This window comes from Urocampus carinirostris, chromosome 14 (assembly GCF_059441175.1).
Source record: "Urocampus carinirostris isolate Australia breed hairy pipefish chromosome 14, RoL_Ucar_1.0, whole genome shotgun sequence".
In the NCBI taxonomy this organism is placed as follows: Eukaryota; Metazoa; Chordata; class Actinopteri; order Syngnathiformes; family Syngnathidae; genus Urocampus; species Urocampus carinirostris.
The window spans coordinates 15951734-15977258 of NC_142362.1; the positions used below are offsets into that span (position 1 = coordinate 15951734).

Here is a 25525-nt window from a genome sequence, read left to right on the forward strand (position 1 = left end):
ACCCTATATATTCTGCAAAGTATTGCATAGTCATTCAGCCTTGGTTTGACTTTGCGTGTATCTGAACAGGATTACTGGCTCAAGTTTTGAACGAGATGGAGAAAATTTGCATGCAATCAAATTTGTCTCTGAGTCACAGGTACTCATAGAAAGAGCCATATATGGCTCGCGAGCCATACGTTCCCAACCCTTGATGTAGGATAATAACAGAGTGACTGTTTAGCCAATCAGAATGCAGAGCACATTTCACGGCGAAAAAAGAACCGCGTTATAGCAAGGGTTCACTGTAAATTGTTGCTTTTATGGATTTTGTGTTTACTGTCAGAACTCTTCCGGTTCGGAAAGAAAATGAATAAAGATGTGTTGTAATTTAAAACGATAATGTTCCCAGTGTGGCTCTAGCACCACCCTCTGCTTCAATCTTGAACTGCAGGCCTTTTGCAAAAAAATCTCAATCGCATGGTAAGCGTAGGTGTTATCCATGAAATTGACCGCATGGTAGCAGTGTGCTGCAGTAAAATCTGCCCTTAAAGCGGGCGGCGCGGTGGGGGGGATAGTTAGTGTGCAACCCCACTCTGCGGAGGGCCAGGGTTCAATTTCTAACGCATTCTCGCCCGTGTGGAGTTTGCATGTTCTCCCCCGTGCCTGCATGGAATTTCTCCGTGCTCATTAAAAAAACATCCATTGGTTAATTTACCGGTCCAAATTGTGCAAAGGCGTGAATGTGCGAATGAGTTGTCTGTCCTGGCCACTTCCCGAAGATGGCTGGAATAGGCTCCAGCACCCCTGCGACCCTAGTGATGATAAGCAGAAAATGGATGGGTCCTCTAAAAAGCAGAGGTCGGCAAACTACAGCCCGCGGACAGCATGCAGGATTTTTAAATTCGGCTGTCTGACAAAAATGGTCCAAATAAGACAATATATTCAATAAATAAAGTACTACTAACAAAAAACACTTGATTTTTTATGTTCCCCATTTCCCTTTTGCGTGTCTACTATAAATACTACGATAGACAAAGCCACTACTGTATAACATTTATAGTAAAACATGATTTGATTTTTTTTTCAAATACAAGCAAATGTATCAATGGTTGAAATTAAGACAGGACTCTGTTGAATAAATACCGCAAAAAAATAAATAAAATGTGCAAAAAGTTTTAAAAAAGGATTTTTAAAAAACTCGTGCAAAACGAGCTCTGCGGCTGATTCCTCGTCTCCGCGCTCTGATTGGACAGATCGAGTCACGTGAGCCGGGAAGCCTGTCAGTCTGTTGAAGTGATGGGAATACTGACTCTTTTTTAAGCGAATCGTTTTTTTCCGCTCGGTTCACTCAAAAAAACCGGCTCTTTCTCTCTTTAGGTTTTTTTTTGTTGGTTTAGTGACAGTGTGTACTACTTGAGCACTGCATGTTGCGGTATCGTGTCGTGCAACCAAAAACGTCTGCTAAAAATCACAGGGAAGATTACAACCTACGGACACTTCAAGTGACCAAAACTGCACAAATTTTCATATATTTGCTCAACCTTTTGCAAAGACAAAGAAAGAAAAAAAGTAAAGAAGTAAATGTTAAAGACAAAAAGGAGAAAAAAAGAATTACAAAAAGAGAAGAGCCAATCAAATGAGGAAAAAAGGGAGAAATGGAATGAAAAAGACAAAAAGAAAAAGCTAAATTAAAAGGAACAAAATAAGAAGAAACACAAAAAGGAAACAAAGAAAAATAAATGATAAAGGAGAAAAAGGGTAAAAAAAATATCTGGGAAAAAATGATAAAAATAAATAAAAAATAAAAAATAGAAAAACACAAAAAGAAGAAAAGGGACAGAAAAACACAGAAAATGAAAAAAAAACGAAAATTGAATATAAAGGTAAACGAAAAACGTTTTAAAAGAAAGCAAAAAAATGAGAAAAAGAAAGTAAAAGAAAGAAGGAACAATAATAAAAAGCTATGAGAACATAAAGGAAAAATGAAACAAACAAAAAAGATTACACTAGGGGGGAGAATAAAATAGAAAAAAAAAACGGATAGATTCCCCAAAAATAAAATCCATCTTCCCCAATCGCGTTCACCTCCAAGAAGACAAAAGAGCGTCTCGACAGGAGCCGGCTCCATATTGCTAAGGAGTCCTCACCCTCCGTTCTTCACAAAGAGCCGGCTCATCAAGCCGTTCGGTCCGCGAATTACACATCACTCCAGTCTGATGCCGCACCATTGTTCCTCAGCAGCCGGAAGGAAGGCTGCACTCGCCGCTTCCAGAAACCCGAGTCGGCGTCTACCCGACCGGTTCCTCTCCTGAACCACTTCCGAATCATCTCAAATCCCACCGGGGGAGTTGCATGCATGGGAGACACGCCGCGACGCGACACAATATTGAGGGAGGGGCGTTGATTTCATTGACGGCGACATGAACGGTGAGTACTAAATGAAGTTAGTCAGAAACAAACTGCAACGTTTTATGATTTAGCATCAGGTTTCTTAAAAAATCAATGGGACCCCCCCCCCCCCCCTGCATGTTGCACGATGTGACTTCTCTCAGCTTGTCCCCAAAAGTGCAGCCAGCTTTTCTTTGTCTTGCCCGAACTGTGCATCATTTTGCTTCCTCTGCACAAAAGATGTGTCAGTGTGAAATAGCACCCCCTCCCTCAGTCATTATAAAGGGGGGCGCACACATGTGTGCAACCCTAGCTTGACATAAGACAGGTTGGTGCCAGGCCAGCTTCCTGAAGTGAGTCTGGATCCCTGCAGAGTCCACTGCGGTACAGGAAGTCTCCCTCTCCTCCCTCCCACACTATCCATCTCCCTTATTAGTGTCAAAGTTTCCGAGCATGATTTCCTCTTTGTTTCTGCGATCTACTTCAGGTTGCTTTTTCTGCCTATGTTATGCAACCTGCTGCAGAATCTAATGGTATTCCCCCCACCTATGCCCCCCCCTTCTTTATCCTCCACAGGACAGAAGCAGGAGTCTGCAGTGTAATACCGTTTTCCTAAGGTAAGATCGGGTTTAATTGGCGATCACATGTGCAGTAGACCCCCAGGATATGGTGTCCCCACCTTATGATGTTTTCACCTAACATGGTATAATAAAATGTTTCTTTGTCCCCTCATTAAGGCATTTTCCCCTCCATATGACATCAGCAACAAATGCTCAAAAACATACGAAACTCAAGTTTTGCATTGTTTTTGTGCCGCATGTCTCTAAAATAGGCATCTACTATTGGTTGACCTCATCCAATATGCTAGTCGGCTATTAGTTTGCATCACAGCATTGTGAAGATATGCTATTGTCTGAACTACTTCCCACAATGTCTTTTTCCTACTTAATCCAGCCCAGAATTTGCAAGTCAGTGATTTGATATTGTATTATTTTTTGCACTTTAATATTTACTTATGAGTCCCAAGACTAGCAGAGGTGCTAAAGGAAGAAGCAAAAACATGATAACTATGGAATTGAATACCATGGAAGCGCATGCATTGTGACCAGAAGCTTGTCTGCTTCGTAAATACTTTGCGAGTCGGTGAGACAATATTGTATTTTTTTTGTACTGGATTTATTAGCTACTTAGACTTGCAGTGAAGGAGAAGCAAAATCATGATAACCATGGAAACAAAAATTGAGATTAACAAAAAATACAAAAAAGGCAAACACATCATTGTGACGCTAAAAGAAGAAGCAAAAACTTAATAACCATGTAAATAAAACTTGTGATGATCAAGAATTATAAAAAAGGCCCACAGATTATTACCTGAATCTTTTGTGCTTCGTTAAGACTTTGCGAGTTGGTGATTCAATATTACATTTTTTTAATTCCTGGATTAAATTGTTATGAGTCCTAAAACCAGCAGTGATGCTAAAGAAGGAAGCAAAATCATGATGACCATGGAAACAGGCTCGCAATTATCAGGAAATACAAAGATGTACTCTGTGTTATCAGAATGTTTTGTGTTATGTACAGCAAATACTTTTCGAGCTGGCAATACAATATTAGATTTTGGTCTTACTTGATTTAATAGCTATAAGACCTGCAGTAATGCAAAATCATGATAACCATGGAAACAGACTTGCAATTATCAGGAAATACAAAGGTGTACCCTTTGTCACCAGAACGCTGTGTGCTCCGTAAAGACTTTACGATTCGGCGATATGATAATGTACTTTTTTTTGTTCTGGATTTATTCTTTATGTGTCCAAAGATTTGTAGTTGTGCTAAAGGGGGAAGCAAAAACATGTTGACCAAGAACACAATGCTTGTGATTATCAAGAATATGAAGGCTAGTCTTCTAAGTTGCATGGCCGTGAGACCAATCAACGATTGGGACTATTATTAAAAAAAAGGAGACGTTTAAAGCCACAAAAAAGTGTATGAAAATCCTGGCAAGTGAAAGTTGTAAAATCAATTTTCATTTTAATCCGATGTGTCCTCCCCCGTCTGCATCCACCCACAAACTCCATTGTACCAGCTAAAGCCACACCATGTTAAATACAATCTAATTTTTATTTGCTTTCATATTACTTTATATTTGTTGTTTAATCATTTACTTATAACACACATAAGTAGTTCTATAAACTATTTTGTGTATGTAATTGTTTAATCTTTGATATCAGGGGTGTGTACTGTGTAACCCATTAGCTAATTGCCATATGTTTCTATCCCCCGCCATACGGCAATTTCACTTTAAGATCTCCGCTTCAGAACCGATTAATGTTGTATCCCGAGGTCTACTGTACTTCAATGACACATTTAACAGTTTCTTGGCTGCCTGCACCAGAGATGCCTCTAATATGCTCATTAAAAAAACAGAATATTTGATTGTGGGTTTGATGTGCGGGTCTTGTTATGGATCAAACGCCATTGATGTAAAAGAATGTTTCTCAGCGGGGGGCTCTCGTTGAAGATGTTTGTATATTGGCTGTGGATTCAGAGCAGACTGTTACTTTTACCTCACGGTTCAGGGTTCGTACGGGTGCTTGAAATCCGGGAACACGCTTGAGTTTTTAGGTTGTGTTTTTCAAAGTCAGGAAAATGCTTGAGTTTGGGGGTGAAGTGGTTGAAAATGCTTGAAATTCTTGCAATGTTTCTCTGCTGTCTGACTCAACAGACCACACATCAAACAAAGAAATAATAAAGTCGGTTTAAAAATGACGCTGACACAGAACCTACGATTGCAGTGCTTTGTATGGCGTTGTCATGTGAAGCGTCATCGCCCGCTACAGGTGCATTAGGAAAGGTAAATCACACCAAAATGTCAGTCGCAGGGCTGCCCGATTTTGGAAATGCCTAGACCAGGGGTGTTAAACTCAAATTTATAAAATAAGAACAATGCCAGAGCCTGTGTCTAAAAAATCAACAAATATTCACTTTGTCTGCCTCCTGCAATTACTTCATAGAAGTGTCATTTTTTCATAAATAATGGTTTCAAAACAAGGTGCAAGCAGTTATTTTCTAAAAAATGTCACAAAATTCTGCAAACGACGATTCAGTCGTATTTACTCTCAGTGCAGGGCGAGAGCCAGGAGGGAGCGCTTGCGCTCTTTTGCATAGCTCCTCCGAACCCTACCGCTCACCCAATCAAATTCCCTTGGGTTCTCTTCTGGCATTTCGGCGCATTTATAGTTCGTTGTGTGGCTTTCATCATAAGGTGTCTTAACAGTGAACACGGATTATTAAATGAGCTTCCGCATCAAGGTTTGCAGGGTTCTTGCAGATCCTTGTCTTAAAAAGCATTAAATTCATTATTCTAAAAAAAAGGTCTGATTTGCATTAAAATGTCTTGAATTCAATTTTCAAAAGTCTAAAAAATGTGAACACATAAGTTTTATATTTGTTCGAACCAAAAGTATTTAGTGAGTCATTTTTTTCATGATTCATGATAAAAATGCTCATCAATGTAGCAGAATGAGTAGTTGTTGCCAGTTTTGACTAAGGATCCATGAAGGACGTAAACTTCCTTTTCGAGTTTTTTTCTCCCATGTCTAAAACTTCGAGTGCTGTTTTTCAAAGGGATTGTTTTCAAATGAACCAAAATGTGATTTAATAATACAATTATGATAAACGTTTTTTAGTCTTAAATTTGATTTCAAAAGGTATTACAGAAGTCATAAAAATCCTTGAGTTTGATTTTCTTTTAACTGTGGGGACCCAGATTTTTTTTTAATTTGTAATGTTTCAAAACTAATACAATTAGTAATATTTGCAGACGACACTAACATTTTCTATTCAAATGATAACTATTGATTTGGTAACCTGCATACATCGTGAATTACATTAAACATTTCTACAAATAGTCACCAAATAGCTCCATTTATTCATATTTTTGGGGGTTCATTATGACTTTTTCTATCAAGTTCTGCGTGTGGACACAATTTGCTGGGAAGCAAGTACTAAGGCAGGCGTGCTCAAAAAAGTATGATGTTTTAAAAACATAACCCATGGATAAAGTACTGGAAGGCAACCAGTTCAGGATGTCCTTTGCCCACTGCCCAAAGATGGATAGGATGGGCTCCAGCAACCCCGTGACCCTAGTGAGGATAAGCGGCGCGGATAACGGATGGATGGACAAAGTAACAAACTAGTAGTCTCGAAACAACTAACCAAACTTGTCATGGCAATGGCAAGTCAATGACCTGAAGCCAGTCAATATGAGGAGCCGGAATAATGAGGTACAAGTTTGGACAATGATAAGTCACAGGTGGGCACACTCCAGCCAGTCCCCCGAGGTTGGCAAAAAATGGCGTTTTGGATCGTTGAAAGCTCCCACAATCACTTACAAAATCTTCATTTAAATTTTGTTCCATCTCGCTCAGCCCGAACTCAAATCAACATTCTCACCATGATACACTGTAGGTTATATATAAATAATAAAGCTTGTCTGCAGAATGTGAACAGCGCACCCCTGGATCCAACAACCCTCCAAGCCTGCGCTGGAGATGAAAGCAGCCCCCCTGCACCCCCCGTCTCGGCGAAACGCTTTGGCAGCTCCGCCAGCTTGCTTTTTGTGAACTTTGCGATAACGCAGGAAAACTACAGTCATAAATAAGAAATAGACGCATGAATAATGTACCGGAGCGTCGTGATTGACGTGATGGCTGAGCGTTGCTGATTAGGGCTGCATGCAGTTGCCACTGGAATTAGAGCAAATCAAAAACATGGGCGCCGGGCCGTGGGACCGGTTCCCGCGCTGTGTGATTATTTTTTTGGGGTGCAAAATTGTGCTCCTTTGCAATGGCTGTAATCTAAATCCATGTGGTTTAATTGGTCACATAACACACACAGTTGCTTCCTCTCCTTTATCGTTGTGAGTGGAGGTAAGAACAGATCAATGGTTCCCAGCACGGATGCTGGAGGGAGGCTGCGGCTCCTCTGTCCGTGAGTGCTGAGCAGCATCCCCCATCTACCACCCCCCCAACCCTCTCCCATCCTTTTTCATGTGTGCCGAGCAGATCCGTCTGCAGCCTGAGGCTAGTGCAAGTTAACAAATGTACAGCGAGCATGTGAAGTCTCATTTGCATAAATCCGTAGATGGCGCCCGCATTTCCATAACCGGGTTCCTTTGTGTGTAATTGGGACTATGGCTAAGTGTCGTTTGCGGAGCTCGAGTGAGACTGACGACGACGTGTGACAACTTTGGCTAAATATTCGCTCGCTTATCATATTTTTCTATTTTCATCGCAATTCAGGGGTAAAACTGTCCGCTACGTTTGTTTAGAATCAATCGAGTTGTGAGAATTACTTGGATGAATAACATCGGGGGCAGGGTTCTTTCCATGAAAACATTCATTTTTAGCAGGTGCCAAGCCAGTGCAAAAACTAAGCGTGCATGTGGTTCGGTGCTACAGTTTACTGTCGAGGTGTCACACTAACATACCCCGCTTTGGCTGCCCATTGCTAAGAATTCTTAATATGGAAGCTCATCAAACAATGTTCACTGTTGAGACACTTTATGATGAAAACCCAAAGAACAAAGTGTAAACAGCCCAAAACTCCATCAAAGCACCCAAAGGAATTTATTGGGTAAACGCTAGAAATGGGCACAGATACACACAGTGGCGCCTTCCTTCTTGTTCTTTCCCAGGGCTGTCTGCACCAAAGATATCTTCGTTTGCAGTATTTTGTGACATTTTTTCAAAAGAACTTTGCACGCATCTTCTTTTGAATTCAAATGATTGTCAAGATGAGCCTTAACACTCTTAAGGAACTGCGGAAGGTAGACAAATTTTTAATGGTATATTTATTTTAGTATGGGACACAGACATTATTCTTATTTTTTAGATTTAAAAAAAACGTCACACAGTGAAATAAAATCTGCCAGAAGAATTAGCCTTTGTCTACAAAGCAAGTTTGGGGGTTTTGTTGAATTTTGGCTCTTTCAAAAATCAAAAATATTTTTGCTCATATGGCTCTTTGGGTCAAAAAAGTTCCTGACCCCTGGCATAGGGGATATTAGTTACAAAAACTGTCAAAAATAATTTATGATGATGAGAATATAGTAGAACCCTAATAATAATGCATCCATACATTATGATTTTTACATGGTATGATGAGGAATGAGATGTTTTTTTGGCCCTTTGTTACAACATTTTCCCCACTATGCAAAACCAGTGTAAATAGAAAATTAGCTGAAGAGCTGTGAGCTGGTGCGTCCATGCGCGCCGCCATCATCATCAAAGCGAAAACAATAACAAATTGCTTTTGGCTGAACTCCCTCCCTCAATGCCTTTCTCACTCTTTGTTCAGAACTACGTATGCTTCATGAAGACTTTTCATTTTGGATAGACATTTTCAAGTCAAGTCGTTGCTAGACTTTACTGTATTATTCGTACTGTGTTTATTGCCTATGTGTCCAGAGACTTGCAGTGATGCTAAAGGTAGGGGCAAAAACATAACAGTGGAAACAACGCATGGACCACATTAAATACGAGAAAGGCACACAAATCAGGCTAAGGAATATGGCCGTAACCAATCCACGATTGGGAGAATTATTCAGAATAAGGAGGTGTTTAAGCAAATGAAGTCTTAGCAATCAGTGCAAGTGGAAGTTTTAAAATCAGTTTTAATTTGAATCCAGAGGTGTTAAATAATACCCACTCTCACTTAAAGTACCAAAATTCTGTTGAAAAGTGGTGTTGTCTTTTTGAACATGGAAACATTGTTTGTTGTTTCTAGAGTTGATAATTTGCATTGTCCTCTTCCACGCCAATTGCTTGCGTTGGCACCGTACTCTTATAAGGCCTATAAATACAGTGGAACCTCGGTTCTCGACCATAATCCGTTCCAGAACCCTGTTCGAAAACCGATTTGGTCGATCACGGAATATCGTTTTTTCCATTAAAAGTACTGTAAAATCGTTTTAGTCCGTTCCAACAGCCTGAATGTTTAGCAAGAACGTAAACATGAAGCTAACCCAGGCTAATCGTACGTTCGCGTTAGCGTAATCTTCCGTACGAAAGATTACGCTAACATGAACGTATAAAAAAAAAATTTAAAAAAAAGAATTATGAATAGGATTTCTTACCTTTGTGGTGGACGGTGGGGAGAGAAAAATCATCAAAAGTTTTTCAACCTCTGCCAAAACTTGCGGCAGTTGCTTGCTTATAGCGCTAACTTCCTTAGCCGCATCACTTGATTTCACAGCCTCCTTATTCTTTACTATCGTACTGATACTAGATTTAGCCATGCTGTGTTCACTAGCAAGATCGGAAATTCGTACACCTCTTTCATATTTAGCTATTATGTCTTTTCTTAAAGTTTGGACAAACAACTTTTTTTTTTTTCACCTGTCCTGCGTGCACCGACCTTCTTCGGAGGCATAACCAGGGGCTAAAACACCCGTACGCCGCTCAGCATCGCACCCTAGCATACCGGCGTTCGAACTCTGATTTTTTGACCGAACAGCGAAGCAAGAATTTCTCGAAACACCGATTTGTCCGAACTGAGAGGCGTTCGAAAACCGAGGTTCCACTCTACTACTTATCGTCGGCATTAAGAAAACTAACCATTTCCGAGGCAAAAATAAACAGGTGTTGTTTTTTTCGTATCATACATTTACATATAAAAATGTGTAATTAAAATCCTTCTCATCTGAAGTCACAGCTGCGAACTAATTCAAACGGTGTAAACAAGATGGTCTACCCCATGTGTTGTGAATGGATACCTATGAAGACTGACCTCTCGCTAGCACCCGAGCTGTTTATTTTTAGAACGTGCTTCGACAAAACGGCATTGATGAATATCTTAGCAGCGTGCGTGTTTTTTAGGCGAGCGGGGGTCCTCCGCTGACATCATCCGTTGCCGCTTATACAATCATCTCGGCCTCAATGGAGTCCAGCTGAGACCGAAGCTCTCTCCTGTATCCCCTCTCCTCTATTCCAAGGCGTCTTTTTACGGCAGGTGATGGATGGCTTCGGACGGAACTCCCCCGCTCGCTCTTTTGCGGTTTCAGGGTTTTGTCTTGGAAGCTCTGCAATTCTGTCACCCAATTCCACTGGGGCGGACCCTCTCTCGTTGCACAGGAATGAAAAAAAAAAAAAAAGATGTACTGTATTGTACTGCTGCGTAAAAACAAGATGTTCGTGATGTGGTAGTATGACATAGCTTGATGTTAAAGGTGTAAATTGCACAGTAACTCCCAAACCAGTCTTCGTATTACTCAGTATTTTGCCAGTATCACAGTGGAATGCAATAAACCATTGACAAATTGCAGCATCAGTGTAAAAAAAAAAAGGAAAAGTCACAGAGAAAATAAAATAACAAATAGTTGCCTTGTGCAAATAAATTGGTTGATTAAGTCCTCAACGCTGCCCAGAAAATCATCTGCTGATTTCTGCCCAGTCTGAAAGACATTGCTAGTTCCCGCCCCTACCTTATACATTATTACTTTATTTGTAGCTTTTAAATCTTTAATTACATATTTATCCTGGAGTGCTATGTTTAGTCTCATTGTAAACAATGTACATGCCATATGGACTAATTTTGACCAATGGGTAAACATATATTTAACAATGGGAGCCAAGGGAGACCAAAACTTTCCTAATGAAAAATATTATTTTAAGATAAAACTACTTTTTTGCTCCCCATTAGCTTAAAGAGATACGAGCGTGATATGCATTTCTAAAATAACAACCTATGTTACTATGTTGTTACTATTTTCTTTTTTTTGTTATTACAACATTGTTATTAAAATGTATTTAACAATGGGAGCCCAGGGAGACCAAAACTTTCCTAATGAAAATCTTTTTTTAAGATAAAAGCTAATTTTTTGTAGGGTAATGGGAGTGCTGGAGCTCATCGCAGGTATCTTCTGGCAGTGGGCAAGGGACACCCCAAACTGGTTGCCAGCCAATCGGAGGGCACAAAGGGAAAGACACTCACTAGCTCATTTATGCTTAGGGAGAATTTGAACCGGCCAATTAACATGCATGTTTTTGGAAACCCACGCATGGGGAGAACATGCAAACTCCACACAGGAAGGTTTGATCCCATGACCTCAGGACTGCCGCGGACGCGCTAACCCATAGGTGTGCCTTGGAGTCCAAAAAACATGAAAAATCTGAAAAAGCTGACAATAAAAAAATCCAAATAATAGTATTATAAATACATAGATGCCAGCGGGTCCACAAATTGCTTTCCCGGATTTTTTGACATTTAAAGTCGATCTTAATAGATTCAGAAGCGTGTTAAGGTGTTTTAATTGTGACTGTCGTGCTCGGGTTCAGAATCAAGTGCGTGTTGAAGCTGAGCTGTTATGATGTACTCTACTTGGGCCACCTCAGGCACGCTCCGTAAAATGTTCCATGACAAGGAGCCACAATGCAGAGAAGGCTCGTTCTAATGACTCATGAAAATAGTAGCTTTAAAGATGTTCTCTTTAGCGAGAGTCTCCTCGCAACCCTGAAGGCAAAAAATGAAATCCTCAAAGAGGGTGAGGTTTGATCATCAATTTGCTAATGCTGTGCACAATTTTGCAATAAAACCTAATTGCGATTTTTCTGACCATTGTTGCAATTTTGATGTGATTTTCGATTTTGAAAGAAAAGGGCATTTTCTGGTGTAGTTTTGCGAGAACTTAATCATAGTGACATGCTTTCTATCTATCTACCAACCTACCGACCGACCTACCTACCTACCTACCCAACCATCCAACCATCCAACCTGGTCATATCCCTCGAGAGGGGTGGCAGACAGCAAGACAAACACACACACACAAAAACAAAGATAAGAAAAAAGGAAAAAGTAGCAAAAAACAAAAACAAAATTGGACCATGGCCAACCCAAACACCCAAACAAGTTAAGCACCTCGGCACCCGAGTTGGTCATGCTTTCGTCCCTCCAGATGAAACGGGACACAAGAAAGCCATGTCACAGCGCCCTCTTATGGGGAGCTTTATCAGGGTTCCAATTATTAACTTTTTCATTTAACAAAGCTCACACGGTGGGGGAGGTGGCATAGCATGCTGCAATGCAACCTTAACCTCGCTTTTATTAGCCGTTGGCGCGCTAACTTGCCTCTGATTGGCCGGCACAGTTAAAACCCGGACTGTGACAATTTTGGTTGGCCAAACACTCCATCACTCAGATAACGAGGGGGGAAGAACAAACAAACATGAAACTGTAAATCCTTGAAAAATACCGCAGTGTATTGCGACCACACAATCCAACTGCATCACATCTTAGTATCGATTAGATTTCATTTAACCGTGCGGCAAGTACTAGTTCATGTTGTTGACAGATACAATTAAAAAAAAAAAATCATCCATCACAATAACTTATTTTATTGCAGACCTTGTGATTAGCTAAACCACAGGCGGCCCGCGGGCCAGATCAGGCCCGCGAAGGGATTGAATCCAGCCCGCGAGACAACACTCAGAGAAGCGCAAGAGAAAAACAAGCTGCAGGTTGAAATATGTCAACTTGATGTTGCCAAAGCCAGGGGCCTCAAACAAAGACACTGTACTTGTATTTATTGCTCTCTCTCTCTCTCTCTCCACCCCTTTTCTTCCACTCTGCCTCTTTCACTCTATGTGTCTCTCTTTTTCTCTTCCGTTGTTGCTTTGTCTCTTTCTCTCTGTGTCTTTTAACCTCTTTTGCTCTAACTTCCTTTTTTCCTTTTCTCTCTTTTCATACCCTTAGCGCTTTCTTTTCTCTTTTCTCTCCTTCTGTCTTTCTATTTCTCTTTTGATTTTTTTCTTCTCCCTTTCTTTACCCCTCTCACGACTTTTTCTCTTTTGTTTCTCACGCTCTCTCCCTCTCCCTCTTTTTTTGTCCCGCCCTCTCTCCTTTTCCCTCCCTGTTTCTCTTATTTCTTTATCTCTCTTTTTTTTCTCTTTAATCTAGTAGTTCGGCCCCCGACAGAATGTTTGTTCTATCGTGTGGCCCCCGAGTTCAAATGAGTTTGACACCCCTGAGCTAAACACATGTATTTTGATATTGTTGTCTTATTTAGATATTTCTAACTTCTTCAATTATTTTGTCGTATTATGTTAATGTAAGTTGTGTATTATTTTAAGTGACCTAAAGCGCCATTGCTAAGTCTTTTACCTTACTTCATTTTTTGGGATACACAATGAGTGACGGGAAAAAAACAATTAATAATATTATTATAATTGTAAACAAAAAAAAGACACACATAAAAATAATTTGATGTTTTTGTGAGTGTTTATTTTCTCCTAGATATAGCATGCAGTTGAAAAATATCCGTTATAGGTATCGGTCTCCAGAAGCAAGATTTTAATGGTTATCTGTATCGGTAGGGAGAAAAAAAACAGTTATTGCGCATACTTGTTTACTTATTCCTTCTCTCTGTTATTTTTCCTTTTTATCCTTCTTTCTTTTTATTTTCTTTTTTATATATATTTTCCCGTTTTATCTTCTTCACAAAAGACCGGGCGAAAGAAACGGGAGGACAAATGTTGCGTGTTGGTCACTTTGAGTCTCTGTAGGTTGTATTCTTCTTTGTGCTTTCTTGCACTTGTTGCACTAAAATATACAGCACCATCTAGTGGTCAAATAAGACACACTGTCCATTTAATATAAGTGCAGCCCAAGTCAAGTCATGTTCATTATGTATAGCCCTTAATCACAAGGAGTCTCAAAGGGGTGCATAGACTATAGCAATCTACAGAGTATTATGACACCATCCCCTGATCTAAAACCTACATGAGGGCAAGGAAAACCTCAAAAACTTCAACATAAGTAAAATGAAGAAACCTTGAGAAGGGACCGCACCCACGCAAAATACGGATTCATTTATTACCGATTGTTTCATTTTCATATTGAATCTACTTGTTTTTTTTTTTTTTTTTTAGATATTATGTATATCAAGTTTAAATATATATATATATATATATATATATATATATATATATCAATTTGAGAAAAGTGAATTTTTTTTTAACAGAGGTTTTTGTTCTAGAAAACCTGATTTGGACCATTATATCCCTGACCCAAGCTCCGGCCGCCCCTAAGCAAATCTTTTTTTATTCACAAATTGTGGCTATGATGTGAAAAACATCTGTGAAATTCATTATTGTTTGTTCATTAGCTAAAACATCCCTCAATGGTCGAATAGCACACACTATCCCTTTATTATTGTGACAGCACGAGCACATCCATTCGTAAAGCTCGTTTGCATTAGATCGACGTTTCTGTTCATCGTTTTAAGAAAAGGGAATATAGGTCATCGCATGGTGAAGCAATGGCATGGTATCCCTCCAGTGTTAGCATCTTATGTAACAGGACAGAATATAAATGTGCTACTCAGACAGACATGCATAAGGTACCTTCTAGGGGCAGATTGAAGAGAAATTGACCGGAAAATGGGGGAATGGAAGGCTAGGCTTTGTGTGTAGTGTTCGGGTAGGAAAACCTCAAATATAGACACTTGAAATTAAGGATGTAATTGTGCATTGCATTTGCAAATGCAGTGTGATCATTCCAGTGACATGCTGTGAGGTTTAGTAAGGCACAGTCAGATTTACAAAAGTCAATTCCATTGAAGTTGGGAAAAAGTTTAAAATGTCAGTAAAATTAGAATAGAATGACTTGCAAACCTTTTCTAACCCATATTTAAATGAATACACCACAAAGACAAGATTATCCATGTTCAAACTCATAAACTTTATTTCCATAAGCAAATAATGATAAACTTAGAATTTTATAATTGCAACAAGTGCCAAAGTAGTTGGGAAAGGGGCTTCTTCACCATTGTGTTACATCACCTTTCCTTTTAATAACACTCAATAAACGTTTAGGAAGTGAGGAGACTAGTTGTTGAATCGTTGATAGTGGAATCCTTTCCCATTCTTGCTTTATGTACAGCTTCAGCTGTTCAACAGTCCGGGGTCTCCTTTGTCTTATTCTGCGCTTTATAATGCGCCACACATTTTCAATGGGAGACAGGTCAGGACTGCAGGCAGGCCAGTCAAGCACCCGCACCCTCTTACTACGAAGCCACGCTGTCGTGAGACGTGCAGTGTGTGGCTTGGCATTATCCTGCTGGAAGAAGCAAGGGCGCCCATGGTAAAGATTCTGTTTGGATGGCAACATACTTTGTTCCAAAACCTGAATGTACTTTTCTGCATTAATGGTGCCTTCACAGATGTGCAGGTTACCCATTCCTTGGCCACTCATGCACCCCCATACCATCACAGATGCTGGCTTTTGCACTTTGCGTGCATAACAGTCTGGGTGGTTCTGTTCTTCTTTGGACCGGAGGACACGACGTCCACAATTTCCAAACACAATTTGGAAAACTGACTCATCAGACCACAGAACACTTTTCCACTTTGTATCAGTCCATTTTAGATGGGCTCGGGCCCAGAGAACCCTGCGGCGTTTCTGGATGTTGTTGATGAATGGCTTACGCTTTGCAACATAAAGTTTTAACCCACACTTACGGATATAGCGTCGAACTGTATTGACTGACAGTGGTTTTCCAAAGTGTTCCTGAGCCCATGTGGTGATGTCCTTGACACATTGATGTCGGTTCTTAATGCAGTACCGCTTGAGGGCTCGGAGGTCACGGGCATTCAATAATGGTTTACGGCCATGCCGTTTACGCACAGTGATTTCTCCAGATTCCCTGAACCTTTTCACAATATTATGGACTGTAGATGATGATATCCCTAAATTCCTTGCAATTGTACTTTGAGGAATGTTGTTTTTAAACTGTACAACAATTTGCTCACGCAGTTGTTCACAAAGAGGTGAACCTCGCCCCATCCTTGCATGTGAATGACTTAGCTTGTTCGGGTCTCCCTTTTTTATACCCAGTAACAACTCTCACCTGTTGCTAATTCATCTGTTCACCTGCAAATAGTTGGTTGATTTCCATTCATCCACTTTCTGAGTAGTTATTGACACCTGTCCCAACTATTTTGGCACGTGTTGCTGTCATCAAATTACAGAGTTGATGATTTTCTCCCAAAACAATAAAGTTTATGAGTGAAGACAATAAATATGTTGTCTTTGCTGTGCATTCATTTAAATATGGGTTGAAAAGAATTTGCAATTTACTTGGATCAATTTTTATTTGCAATTAACACACTTTCCCAACTTCATTGGAATTGAGTTTTGTACAATTAAATGAAGTTATTATTTATCATTCCATTGGCAGAGCAAGAAAGCAATATATATACAGGGAGTGCAGAATTATTAGGCAAGTTGTATTTTTGAGGATTAATTTTATTATTGAACAACAACCATGTTCTTAATGAACCCAAAAGTCTCATTAATATCAAAGCTGAATATTTGGGAAGTTGGAGTGGGGCTTTTTTAGTTTTAGCTATTTTAGGAGGATATCTGTGTGTGCAGGTGACTACTACTGTGCATAATTATTAGGCAACTTAACAAAAAACAAATGTATACCCATTTCAATTATTTATTTTCATCAGGGAAACCAATATAACAGCTCAACATTCACAAATATACATTTCTGACATTCAAAAACAAAACAAAAGCAAATCAGTGACCAATATAGCCACCTTTCTTTGCAAGGACACTCAAAAGCCTGCCATCCATGGATTCTGTCAGTGCTTTGATCTGTTCACGATCAACATTGCGTGCAGCAGCAACCACAGCCTCCCAGACACTGTTCAGAGAGGTGTACTGTTTTCCCTCCTTGTAAATCTCACATTTGATGAGGGACCACAGGTTCTCTATGGGGTTCAGATCAGGTGAACAAGGAGGCCATGTCATTAGTTTTTCTTCTTTTAGACCCTTTCTTGCCAGCCACGCTGTGGAGTACTTGGATGCGTGTGATGGAGCGTTGTCCTGCATGAAAATCATGTTTTTCTTGAAGGATGCGGACTTCTTCCTGTACCACTGCTTGAAGAAGGTGTCTTCCAGAAACTGGCAGTAGGACTGGGAGTTGAGCTTGAGTCCATCCTCAACCCGAAAAGGCCCCACAAGCTCATCTTTGATGATACCAGCCCATACCAGTACCCGACCTCCACCTTGCTGGCGTCTGAGGCGGACTGGAGCTCTCTGCCCTTTACCGATCCAGCCACGGGCCCATCCATCTGGCCCATCAAGACTCACTCTCATTTCATCAGTCCATAAAACCTTAGAAAAATCCGTCTTGAGATTTTTCTTGGCCCAGTCTTGACGTTTCAGCTTGTGTGTCTTGTTCAGTGGTGGTCATTTTTCAGCCTTTCTTACCTTGGCCATGTCTCTGAGTATTGCACACCTTGTGCTTTTGGGCACTCCAGTGATGTTGCAGCTCTGAAATATGGCAAAACTGGTGGCAAGTGGCATCTTGGCAGTTGTACGCTTGACTTTTCTCAGTTCACGGGCAGTTATTTTGCGCCTTGGTTTTTCTACACGCTTCTTGCGACCCTGTTGACTATTTTGAATGTAATTCTTGATTGTTCGATGATCACGCTTCAGAAGCTTGGCAATTTTAAGAGTGCTGCATCCCTCTGCAAGATATCTCACTATTTTTGACTTTTCAGAGCCTGTCAAGTCCCTCTTCTGACCCATTTTGCCAAAGGAAAGGAAGTTCCCTAATAATTATGCACACCTGATATAGGGTGTTGATGTCATTAGACCACACCCCTTCTCATTACAGAGATGCACATCACCTGATATGCTTAATTGGTAGTAGGCTTTCGAGCCTATACAGCTTGGAGTAAGACAACATGCATAAAGAGGATGATGTGGTCAAAATACTCATTTGCCTAATAATTCTGCACTCCCTGTACAGTAGAATAGAGAAAATTGTGCCTTACGTATCACATGTCATGTGTTTTTTTTCATAATCGCGCTTGGATTTAGAAATTTTGAAATTATAGCCATGCAATTTATCATATTTTACGCACTATAGTCAAGTCAAGTCATGTTTATTTGTATAGCCCTTCCTTAATCACAGTCTCAAAGGGCTGCACAGATCAAAGACTATTGCAAACTACAGACTATTATGACACCATCCCTTTATATTGTCAACATAAAATATAGGTTATTCATATGCTATAGAATATAAGTGTGTTTTAAGCTTAGATTTAAACATTTCCACTGAGGTTGCAGATCAAATCTCAGGGGGAAGAGCATGCCACTGCACCTGGGCCGGAATGGAGAATGCTCTCGAACTTGCGAATCTCTTCTTGGCTCTTGGGATCACTAGTAGACCAGCATTTTCAGAGCGAAGGCTCCTGACTGGAACATAGGGGGAAATTAAATCTGAAAGATATGATGGAGCAAGTCCATGTATGATTTTGTATGCTACCAACAGAACCTTGAAATCACATCTTAAGCTAACAGGAAGCCAATGCAGGTTAGCTAAAATCGGGGTAATGTGGTCAAACTTTCTTGTCTTAGTTAAAAACCTTGCTGCAGCATTTTGTACTTGCTGAAGGCTCTTGTTTTGGACTTCGGGAGACCGGAGAGTAGTGCATTACAGTAATCGAGACGGGAGGTAACAAAGGTATGAATTATAATCTCCGCATCCGACTGAGACAGAATAGGGCGAATTTATAAGCTGCACCAGATTGTAACGAGTTACATTTACTTCGTTACATTTACTTGAGTAAGTTTTGGGATATTTTGTTCTTCTAGGCATATTTTTAAATCACTATATTTTTTACTCAAGTAATTTGTGAAGCAGAAAACTGAAGCTTCATTAGGCTATATTGAAGCCGTTACTTAAATCCCCTCCGCGGAATTACGTGTCCGTCTCTGCTAGAGCGCATTTATTTTGTCAGACTTTGTTTCTTTTTAGGTTTGACCTTCAAAATATTTAATTATTCTCATTTTTATTGTAATAGTCTTTACAGCCCTCTGAGACTTCTTGTGATTAAGGGCTATACAAAGAACATGACTTGACATGACTTCTTACTTTAACCCTCCTGTTGTCCTTAGGTCAAAATTAAACCACACTGTGTTGTTAAAAAAACATTTACAAAAATCTAAATTCATTTTATTTATCTGTTTAATGTTCTGACTTTTCCTAGATTTGTCCCACCAGGAAAATAATGAATTGTTTTATTCACATTTCCATATAAGAACATTTAAAAAATGGTCCTCAAACTGAGGACAACACAAGGGTTAACGTCCATGCAGTGCTCATTTTGAATGAAAGAATCAAGTCGATGCAACAAGAAAATAATGTGTGGTACGACTTGCTATTAGCTTGCTTATACTCAGTAATTCTATTGTTTAAGGCTAAAGCTCAACACTTTAATACGATATATAGTGCTTCTTTTGAAAAACAGATAGGTAATCCTCCATTATTAAAAAGAAAGAGTGCAAGCAACGGTAAATATATGACAGGATTGCTTGACGTGCTGTTAACAATCGCTAATTCTATATTTTGGGGCTAAGGTTCGTCCCTAATCAAAATCCTTATTTTTACTGTCGCCTTTTGCCAAGAGGCAAGAGAAGTGCGTGCCTCACTCTGCGTTCGCTCAGCCCGGTAATACGTTACATGCTAACTGTGATAACATCTATATTGTGCTAAAATTCAATGCTTTTGAAATAGAAAATCCCAAAATTTTTAAGCCAAACGTGAAAGAACCAATTAAATATAACCATGTTTTATATTTTAATATTTCCATAACGACAGGTGAAGCACAGCCTCACTTGCCCTCTCTGATTGCTTGTCCCTGGATCCAGGGTTTGTATGGGTGCTTGAAATCCTTGAAAATGCTTTAATTGTAATGTTGTGTTTTCAAGGTGAAGTGCTTGCAAATGCTGGAAATTGTTACCATGTTTACTGGCAGTCTGGCTCGGTAGACCATTCATAAAATGTTGAAAAAGAAATCAAGCGCTTAAAAATGACGCAGGCACGCCTGCTCTGGTGGCTTCGCTTTAACATTGCATTTCTTCTTCCCTCGTGTCCTAAAGGCAGCTGGTATTAGTTTGTATGGCATTGTCATGTGAAACGTCACGTCCAAATGGACAGGTGAAGAGACCAAGATGCCACGTATTGTAGAAATTTGTCAGAACCCGAACAGACGGTGGACCCAGACGCGTAAAGTTTTCACACAAGCTTTAATTTACGGTAACGGGGCAATCATGCGCGGGAACACAATCGCCAGCGATTCGGTGATCGCTCGGCAGAAGAAGTGACTCAGAGAAGTCCGCACGGGAAAATAGGAAGCCAGGGGCAGACGAGGTCGAAACCGGACAGGACAGACGGGGTCGATACCAGATACAGGATATACGATCAGATACCGGACAGGACAGACGGGATTGATACTGCATACAACAGCAAGATACCGGACAGGACGGGACAGACGGGATCGATACCGGATACTAGTTACACAAGAAAGATACCGGGCAGGACGGGACAGACGGGATCGATACCGGATAATAGTTACACGAGCAAGATCCTGGACAGGACGGGACAGCCGGGATCGATACCGGATACTGGATACACGAGCAGGATACTGAACAGGGTCAAAATGCAAGTCTTGCACGTGTAGAGTTTCATTGACGGACTGACAAGGAGTGAATGAGAGCACTGAGTTTAAATAGGAGGGAAGCCAATCAGGCAACGAGCATCAGCTGGCACCAAACGAGCGGCCCCAAGTGAGGGCAATGGGCAACCGTGACAGAAATTGGCTTTGAAAGTGCTTGAAAAGTACTTGATTTAGGCCTTGGAAAAGGTGTAAAAACCCTGAGGATCATCAAACAAAAATAGAATCCCGTAGATCCTTTTAGGGCAAAACTCCCTGTTGCCCTAGACTACAATAAAGGCAAGTGGCGTGATGATTGTTATACTAGGCATGCACTCAATGGGATTTCCTGAACTGATCTGAATACAATTTCCTACACAGAATTCCCTTTAGAAGGCTAAACAAACGAAAGAAGGGTTTTATCGCACACAGGCCAGTGATACGGTTATATGAAAGGCAGCGTTGATATACATCAATAGAAAAACAACAGTGAGCGAGCGTCTTCTTATTCCGCCGACTGCACTTTTCTCATTAGCCTGACTTGCTCTTTGCGATGCCGACGTGTAATTTTGGAGAGCACAGCGGTGCACTTCCTCTGGCCCCCTTCCAATCCGCAGATTTAAAGGCCGGGCTGGGGGACGCCATTTCTAACAAAACAAATATGTACTACTAATCCTACAGCAAGATACTAAAAAAATGGGACACTACACATCATTCTTATCAAATTGTCTTAGACCCCAAATCTTCTGATTGCAAAGTGAAATTGAGGTATAACGGGAGGTCGAAACCTATGGTACCGTAAATTCCGGACTATGGAGCGCACCTGATTATAAGCCGCACCTACCACATCCTAAGAGGGTAACCGCTTTTGTACTTACACAAGGCGCACCTGTATATGAGCCGCATGCGCCCACATTAAAACATGTAACACAATCACAAATGTAACCTAAACCCGACTTTGAGTCCCACGATTGTAACTGTGTATAAAGTACACAGTCCAAAAACCACAGCCGGCAAAATGAACGGAAAATGATACCGGTACTTAAGGTTTGATGCAGACCTGCAGAGTCCGGGTCCCATTGAAAATAATCCAAGGGAAAAAAATGTATATTTCCAAAGGTAAGGGTGGGAAAAATATACATCCACTATTGTCCGCTGCGTCCACAAACACGTTTCACCTTTACTCCACTTCCCGTCAGCCCCCGTTGTTTTCGCCCGTTCTTTTTGATTCGCCCGTGGAAAACATATCAGAATAAGTCTCTAAAATAAATACGTTACAAAAATATACAGTTGCAGATACATATTATACATGGTTACACATATTTACAAAGAAAGACGGTACACCGAGAGAGTTTTCAAAGCTTTAAAAATAATATTATAACTTTCATCCCAAACCGTGCCTGTGAAGGGTAGCAAAAGGCAACTAGCAACACGCTCGCAACACAGTAAACGGGTCTGTTAAAAAAACATACCGTACTTGTAGTAATCAATCGACTTTGGCCTGGACGGATCTATTGACACTAACAAAGATGTTATATAATGAAATTGTGAATATGTTTGATTTTCGAGAAGGTTTGTTCAAACCTCACTTTGTGTTTGCTGTTAAAAACGTAATATTGGAATATAATATTGTGAATGTGCTTAATTGCTGTTGAGATTGTCATGATTGTTTTCTGTTTTTAGTGTCAATAAATTTGTTCAAACCAAAAAAATCACGGTAAACCGTCCTCATCTTCCTCCTTATAACTGACGTCATCAAAGTCGTCTTCCCCAGTATGGGAAAGAGACTATGTCATATAGACGTCGTCCCACGCTCCCTTATTCAAAACCCCGCTAGCAACACCCTCGCAAAGTAAAGTTTACGTGCAGTAGCTCTGTTTCTTTCTTTATCGGACTGCTCGATTGCATTTAGCTTGAAAGCTGCGTTATGTGCCTTTCTTTTTGCAATTTGCATGGTGAGGATATGTCTACGCTAATTTAATTTTTGCAGAAGCTAAAAAGTTGCAGTCTTCCTCGGCGCATATATTCCACCGGTTTAAATCTTACCTTTTGTACTCGAGCGCCGCTGGCGGCTGTTAGAAAAATTACATAAATTGGCCACATCACTGAATAAGATGCAGGGTTGAACGTTTGGGAAAAAAGTAGCGGTTTATAGTCCGGAATTTACGGTAATTAGCCAATGCTTTCTGAACCTCTGCTACTCCAGATTAAAGCATTAAAAGTACAAACTATTATGTACTAAATGCTACTTATGCAAATTAGAGGTACATATGATCAGATAACATCTCATCTCATCTCATCTCATTAGCTACACCGCTTATCCTCAGTAGGGTCGCGGGAGTCCCAGCAATCATCGGGCAGTGGGCATGGGACACCCTGAACTGGTTGCCAGCCAATCGCAGGGCACACAGGGACAGACAACTCACTCGCTCAGTCACACCTAGGGACAATTTGGACCGGCCAATTCACCTGAAAATGCATGTTTTTGGAAAGTGGGAGGAAACCGGAGTGCCCGGAGGAAACCCACGCAAGCACGGGGAGAACATACAAACTCCGCACAGGAAGTCTGGAGCTGGATTTGAACCCACGCAGGAGGTTCCCATGACATGAACTGTGCCGCACATGTGCTAACCACTGCGCCACCGTGCTGCCCTCAGATAACATTATAAATAAATATATATGTTAGGGAAAAACTTTGGTGTGTGTGTTTTGAGCTGGTAAAGTGTAGTTAGTGGGTGGATGCAGAAGGGAGAAGTCAGATTCATATTATAACTGATAATAAAACTTCCACTTGTAAGGATTTTCATTCCTTTAGAAGATTTTCCTTATTTTTGATAATATTCCAGATTGTTAATATGTTACTGCCATGTAACCTGGATAAAGTAGCAATTCGTCTGTTTTCTTCATACATTTCAGATGATTGCAAGCTTGGTTTACATGTTTTTTATGTTTTTTCTTCTCCCTTTAGCATCACTGCAAGTCTTGGGACTCATAGATAATTCAGTATAAAGAATACAGCATCGTATTTCCGACTTACTCAATCTTTATGAAGCACACGAGAGTCTGACCTGAATGAAGACTAAGGCATTGTGGGAGTGAGTTCAGCCAGCTGAATTTTGGCAGATTCATGATGCTGTGATGCAAACCAGTAACGGACCAGCATTTTGTATGATCTTAATCAATAGCAGGCAGGGGTTTGCAAAATAATTTGTTGTATAATGGGGAAAATGCTGTAAAAAGGGGTTAAAAAACATGATTCCACACAGTAAAGTGAAAACGTTGTAAGGCGGGGTCTATTATATATAAAATATAACAACAAAAACGTCTAACAACATCCCGCCACAAATTGAACCGTCCTTTTGTAAATCATATTTCAACTCAATCAAATAGAATTTAATTGTTCCTCTTTCCAATCAGCTGCTTTATGAATATTGAGTATACAGACACTCTCCTACTTACGATTGAGATTCTGGACGATCGTTAGTAAGTTGAATTTGTTCGTAAGTTGCTTCATTGTTATAACTTGTTTGTTATAGTCTATACAAGTATGTTTAAGGCTTGTATAACTAATCTGCATTGTTTTGTACCAAAAATTAAACATTTCATATATATCTATAAAGTTGAGTTTAATTTACTTTTGGAAGTTGAGCTTCGAGAGTAAGGCGACTCTGTGGTAAAAAGTGGCCGAAAAAAAGCGATCGAACCATTTTCTCAACCGCATCAAGCTTTCATTTTCATTCGAATGAAACAGGTCGCCTCTTTTTTACACTTCACACCAACCATACCGAATGGATGGACGAGATATTAAACAATAAAAACGTCAACGTTTTAGTGCGCTGGAGATACACACAAACTAGGAAGAGGAAGCCGGATTTCTTCTTCGGGGGGGATACTGGGTGAGCTCTCACAGCGCCACCACACGGCGGTAGCGGCGGAAAGAAGCACTACAGTAAAGTCCTGTACTCAGAAAAAGGTGCACACAATACAAAAGCTAACTTGCAGTGATGTCCGGATATTTTACAACGTCCCGAAAAAAAATGTTCGTATCTACCGTTTTTCGTACCTCGAATGTTCGTAAGTAGGGGAGCGTCTGTATTGTGTAATTACAAATATTGAATATAATTTTTCCTTTTATGTTATATTCTTTGCAATAGGGAGAAAAACAAAACCATGTACGACTGCCTGTTATGTTTAATCAATTTATATCAATGAAAAAAATAAACATTAAAAACTGCATATGCAGTGTTCTCGTTTTCCCGCGTCCCTGCGTCCTAGACGCATCATTTTTGCTGGGGACGCATAGTCTCAAATCAACGTGCGTCCCCGGGACGCAACTTTTTTGACACAAAATTGTCATTATTACCCGATTACTTTTTTTAACAAAGATATACCGCACTCCAAACTTTTTGTCTGGCAGATCCAGCAGATGTTGTTTTGGTCTCGCGGTTCGAGTTTTCGTCTGCACGCCGATCTCGAGTTGTGTGGTGAAAAGTCCGTCTCCTTTTAGAGAACCGGCTTTTTCGGCTCAACTCATTCAAGAGAGCCGGCTCTCAAAGGCTCACTTGCTTTGATGCATTAGATAACAAATTATTATATTGTACAAAGAAGTTAAGAAAAAAAGGAAGTATAAAAGGAGAAAATGA

At 40.3% G+C, this 25525-nt stretch overlaps 1 protein-coding gene across 1 annotated transcript in view; it reads left to right on the plus strand.

Moving 5' to 3' along the window:
* The first annotated feature begins 2206 nt into the window (after window positions 1–2206).
* csrnp3 (cysteine-serine-rich nuclear protein 3) overlaps window positions 2207–25525 on the plus strand; it is a 52046-nt gene continuing 28727 nt past the window's right edge. The window contains exons 1-2 of the mRNA XM_088352160.1: window positions 2207–2409; window positions 2947–2987. The gene's annotated coding sequence lies outside the window, so the exon portion shown is untranslated. The remainder of the gene's footprint in view (window positions 2410–2946; window positions 2988–25525) is intronic.